Below are 6,110 nucleotides of genomic sequence, written 5' to 3'. Positions count from 1 at the left end.
CTAACCCCCGTACCGTAGAGGGACTTGAGAGCTGAGCTCGCCCCGGTTAATATATAGTTAAAGTGGAAGGCTGGAGCGGTAAGAAATTGAGGCGCCCCCTGCCGTCTCAGTCGACGCCCAGGGGAGTTGAACCGGGAGCACGCACACGCCAGGTGAGCACCTTAACCCCCGTACCATAGAGGGCTTGGAGGGCTGCCTTTGCCCCGGTTAATATATAGTGAAAGTGGAACACTGGCGGGGCAAGAGATTAAGCTCCCAAGCCTTGATCTCAACAAACAGAAAGGGGGTTTGAACTAGCGGCGCGCTGCTTCTGGGGGAAGTAGCCAACCCACAGGACTACACAGACAGGGCTTTGCCTGTTTGTCATGTAATAGTTACTGAAAGAGGTCCACCTGCAACAGAAAAGACAGAGGGAGCCATCAGTTCAGAATATCTCAGCACTTAGAACATTCACTTAAGAGGCAAGAGATCTGTGTTGAACTCCCTTCTCAGTAAGAAGAAAGGGGATTTAAACATGACCCACTAGATACCTGGGCAAGTATCCGAAACCCTGGACTACAGAGGGGTTTTCATGTTCTTTTCTTGCCCAATTATTATTTGATGAAAGTGGAACAGCCTCAAGAATGTATGAAGGGCAACCAACATCCAAATATCCCTTAGTTCAGTGATTGGGGAACTCACTTGTTACAAGAAACAGCCCTATTCAAATCCGTTCTCATGAGCTAGAATGGAAGAACTGACCCAGAGTCTACCATGTCCCCCGTACATTATCTAACCACTGGGCTAATAGATATGCATGAGACCTCTTCTCTGGACACACAGATCCTCTTCAACTCCCTTTTCCGCACCAGGAAGAAAGAGGAAACTGACCAAGGCTTTCCCATATCCTGGGTGAGTATCCTAACCCTGAATCTGAATATTATAATGGCGGCTGTTTGCTCCCCAAACTCCTTGTGTGGAGTTATGCATGCAGTGTAGCTGTGTCGGTCCCAGGAAATTAGAGAGACAAGGTAGGTGAGGTACCATCTTTTACTCGAGCGACTTCTGTTGGTGAGAGAGAGAAGCTTTCGCGCTACACACAATTCTTCTTCTGGTTTGGGAAAGGTTCCTTAGAATATGTGCTATTAAACAATTTGTTCCATTTTGCATTTTTCTGTGATGTTTGTGGTGCCTTCCCCAGTGAAAATATTTAAGGCTACATTGATACTTTATTTATTGTTTATTATTATTATTATTTGTTAATATCTAGGAGCTCCAGTCATGGCCCGGGACCCCACTGTGTTAGCTGCTGCACAAACACAGAACAAAATGACAGCTCTTCCCCCCAAGAGCTTATTGTCTAAGTGTAAGACAAGAAAGAACAGATGGGTATAGACAGAGCAAGGAGCAAAAGGGAAAAAAAGAGACAAAATTAGTTTGCATGATAGGCAGTGGACTCCACCCACCATCAGCCTAACCACGGTCAGTTTTATGTAGGCATCGTGGCAGAGATCTTTGCCAGATCTGTTTTATTTTTTGTACCAAGTAGCCCATTCGTTTATAAGCCGCCACCCCCCCAAGATGGATCGGTAAAAATGGCAAAAACTGTATGACCCTTTCATAAGCCGACCCTATATTTCAATATGCAATATAACATACACAATGGACTGCTTACCTTGCCCCTAAGGTCTGAGGCATTTCTATGGCATAAGCTTTAGGGATTTAAAAGTTAAATCACTTGAAACAGCAAAATATACTAAATAGATTTAAAGTGAGAATAGATGGATAGGAAAAGCTGAGGTACAGAGAGGTTAGGTGACATGGCCAAGGTCATACAGTAAATCAGTAGCTGTAGTACAGGGGTAGGCAACCTATGGCACGGAGCTGATTTTCAGTGGCACTCACACTGCCTGGGTCCTGGCCACCGGCCCAGGGGGGCTCTGCATTTTCATTTAATTTTAAATGAAGCTTCTTAAACATTTTAAAAACCTTATTTACTTTACATACAACAATAGTTTAATTATATATTGTAGACTTATAGAAAGCGACCTTCCAAAAACATTAAAATGTATCACTGGCACGCAAAGCCTGAAATTAGAGTGAATAAATGAAGACTCGGCACACTGCTTCTGAAAGGTTGCCGACCCCTGCTGTAGTAGGAAGAGAATCCATGTCTCCTGCTTTAACTATTAGAAAGCACTGTCTCCAGCTTGCTGTAGCTTGTGCTGCAGCAAAAACAGAAATATTCCAAACAGCATCGTGTTAAATTACAGCACAAAAGGAAGACAATATGTCAGGAAAAAGCAAAAGAATGAGACGGAGGCTGTATGTCAAGACAATACGCACTGTTTGTCGATTTGTGTCTGAATATAACCCGGATCATTTCACTTTGAACAGCTCAAAAAACGGTACTCCTCATTTCATGTATATCTGATAACCATTTTCTTGGTGTGTACAAACCTGAAGCTCGAACGTTTGTACCTCTTCCAGTTGCTATGCTGATTGTTGCTGTAACTAAGGAGTGATAGCTTGGGTTGTTATTAAGAATGGAATTTCAAACGCCTTACCAGGAGTTGACCTGACTTTGAAACATACAATGTATTTTCAGTAATCTACATTTTGTGTCATGCCCCTCACTGTCTTCATAAACAGACATGATCAAGAATAAAATCTCCATGTAGTTTGGGTCTGATTCATCATCATCGTCGTCACTCCAGTTTTATGCCAGTGCAAGTCCCCTGAAATCAACTTGGGTACAGTACTTAAGCTTAGGCCCCTTAATTGCATATTTGGGCGCCTCGCTAAAAAGTGGCCTGATTTTTTCAGATGTGCTAAGCCTCCACAGGATCCACGGACTTCAGTTACCTCAGCACCTCTGAAGTGTAGGCCACATGTACTTAGTTGCCTCACTTGAAGAGGTTTAGTACAGTGGTTCTCAACCAGAGGTCCAGGGCCCCCTGTGGGGGCCACGAGCAGATATCAGGGAGTCCGCCAAGCAGGGCCAGCATTAGATTTGCCGGGTCTCAGGGCAGAAAGCCGAAGCCCCACCTCTTGGGCTGAAGCCTGGGGCCCCGAGCCCCGCGCCCCGCCCAGAGCTGAAACCGAAGCCTATGTGTGATGGGGTGCCTGCCCCGCACTGGGCTCTAAGGGGTTAATAAAGCCCTAGGGAGGTTGCACAGGAGGCAGCCAATCAGAGAAGGGCTGAAGGGAGCAGCCAATCAGGGCCAAGCAGGCCCATATAAAAAGAGAGCTACAAAGGACTGGGGGACATTTCTTTACTGGGAGCTCATAGAGGAAGGACTGTCTCTGGAAGACTGAAAGAATGGCCAGCGCCCTGGACAGAGCAGTACTGCTAGCAGAGACTGGGGGAGTGAGAGACAATTTCTGGATGGCTGCTGGAGTTTGCAGACTGAGGTAAGGGAAGTGGCTGAACAGTGGACTGCAGATCCCCTGGAAGGGGGAAGCACAGCCAGAGAGCTGTCACAGAAGAGGATACTGTTGTCCTTAGAGAGTTATGGGTCCTAGAGCAGGAGTGATGGTGGTGAGGCACCACCAGAGGACAGTGTGCTGATGAACAGAGCTAATCCCCAGGACAGCCAGCAGGAGGCACCACAGTGGTGAGTGAACCCCATTACACTAAGTAACTTAGATTTGTGGGGACTGTGTGATGTGTGGCCCCAGGTAAATGCCCTGCTTGCAACCCTCTAATGCTTGCCCTGACTTTTTTATATACAGGAAAAGCTGCTATGGCATAGGTGGGCTGTAGAGTTTTTACAGCATGTTGGGGGGGGGGGGGAGAGGGAAGCTCACTCAGAAAAAGTTTGAGAACCCTTACCCTAGTAGACAGGGGATTGGAGGAGAAGTCCAGGAGACATAAATTCTACTCCCAGCTCTGCCACTCACCCTGCTGTGTGAGGGTGGCCCAAGTCACTCCTCCTGTCTGTACCTCTACTTCCCCTCCACTCTTTTTATATTTGAAGTATAAGCTAGTCAAGGGAGAGACCATCTCTTCCAGTATGAACTAACTTCTTAGCACAGTGGGGCCTCAATTTTAGTAAGGTCACTAGATGCCACTCTGGGGGGGAACAATAACCAAGTCAGGGTTAATTTTAGCACTCAAGTTTGAATTTTGGCTATAGGTTTGGTCTTTTCACTGTTTGCCCCCTCTATTCCTCCATTGCCCTTGACTCTACTTGCCCTGGTCAGTTTCACTTTCCATTTCACTTGTTGTAGCATGTAGGGTACAGGCAGCGCATGTGTAGCTACACACCACGGTGAAATCAGGCTGCATCCACACTTGTCACTATGGTGTGTAGCTACATCAGGCAGAGAGAGGCTCTGGTTCTGGCTCCAGTTCACCACTGCCAGAGCCTGCCTTTGTGGTGGGGAAAGACTCCTGCAACTGGAAGGCAGCAGGGTGCTACACTGCTAAAAGGAACAGTGTAGAGGTGGGAGGCATTGCATGGATGCATAGAGATCCATCTAGAATATATAGAAACAAATTCAAGCCCTATATAGGTCCTTTATCTTCACCATTATACATTTCCTATTCCTATAGCGGTAACAAATATTGTTAATGGTGTCACACAGTAAGGGATGACTGTCTGATGTTTTAACGGTATCAGCAACAATCTGTCCCTCAACCTACACTATATTTCATATTCTCTGAATAAAACAAGGAAGTCATACACTTTTGAAGGACTTGAAAGCTATGCTGTGTAATGAAATCTCTCTTTATGGAGAGATGATGCTAGATTTTCTAGCATTGACAAAGTATTTGAACACTATAGGAGCAATTCTTGATACCTGCTTTGCAAATCTGAATTTTGCTCAATTAGCATGGACTTTCCAAGCACTCAAACCACATTTGTGTGGCTATTGCTCATAAAACAAGTTGCAGGAGTCTTGATCCTTCCTAAGTAACAGAGAATCTGCCATTTTGCATACCAACTGACATTTCAAAGCCATTAACCCATTTGGAGAGAAACAAATGCCTACCAGTTGTTGCCACTCCTGTTTTATTAATGAGATGATTTCAAATAGGCTTTTTATTGTGGTATGTTTGACTGGCAGTTGTTGGGTCCTGTTGAGTTTAGGTAGTGGTCTTTGGGACTAGTCCAGCACCCATTGAAGTCAATGGTAAAACTCCCCCTGATTAACAGTTCAGGATCAGGGCCTTTGTTAGTAATGTAGCTTTACTGGGTTTTGAGAGACTCAGCACGTATTTGAGTGCTTGAAAATCAGGATCATTTAGCAACATATAGCGATTGGAAAGAAACATCTCCTGTAGGCAGGTTACTCATTTTCTACTACAGGCATTACCACACCTTCCTTCAGGTGTCTGATATGGGCCACCCTAGGATAACATGCTAGATGGTTCACTGGTTTGATTTGCCATATTTCCTGTGTTCATACCAGCATAGGTTATCAAATGTTTAACAGATCGTAAAATACAGCCCACAAAACATTATACAGGGTGAGTAGTCATCAGTCTCCACCTGGGACCTTCTAACTGAACCCCCAGTAACCTCCTTTCAGAAAGGATATGGCAGTGAGCTGCTTAAAATGCATACCAGGTGGGCCCAATAGTGATTGATTTTAGTAAAATAGATACCTGGCATACAGCATCTAACTAGTTTATGTTCTGTTTAGGAGTGTTCAGCTAACCTTTCTAAAGGCTGGGGAAATGTCCCAGATGACTGGAAGGTGTTGTCTTTTCCTTCCCTCCTCCAGTCCACTCCTACTGGATCATCTTGGGATTTTTCTACAGCATCCATTTCCACGGTAATACAAGAACTCCACATCCCCAGATCGGGTCTTGTGGTGGTTCTTTTCAAGACTTGTTTTTCTCCCTTCAATAGCTTAGACATGCCAATTGTTATCAAATACTTCCAGACATCAAGAGCTAGCTAACTGATTCTGGCCCTTCCTAACTATAGGGGGAGCTAAATTCGAATAGGCTTCCAAGGGAGGCTGTGCAATCACCATCAATGGAGGTTTTTAAGTATAGGTTACACACACATCCGCCTGGGATGGTCTCGGTTTCCTTGGCCCTGGGTGCAAGGGGCTACACTTGATCTCCTCTGGAGACGCCTTTTCCAGCCCTACATGTCTGATTCTAATACCTCCTT

At 45.3% G+C, this 6,110-nt stretch overlaps 1 long non-coding RNA gene across 1 annotated transcript in view; it reads right to left on the bottom strand.

Annotated features, from left to right (window-relative positions):
* Positions 1–6,110, bottom strand: part of LOC142069817 (uncharacterized) — a 139,435-nt gene that overhangs the window by 49,251 nt on the left and 84,074 nt on the right. The window lies entirely within an intron of this gene.

The sequence above is a fragment of the Caretta caretta genome, chromosome 22 (assembly GCF_965140235.1).
Source record: "Caretta caretta isolate rCarCar2 chromosome 22, rCarCar1.hap1, whole genome shotgun sequence".
Lineage (NCBI taxonomy): Eukaryota > Metazoa > Chordata > Testudines > Cheloniidae > Caretta > Caretta caretta.
Note: the sequence above shows the minus strand (reverse complement) of the source record. Positions and strands in the feature narration are given on the sequence as shown.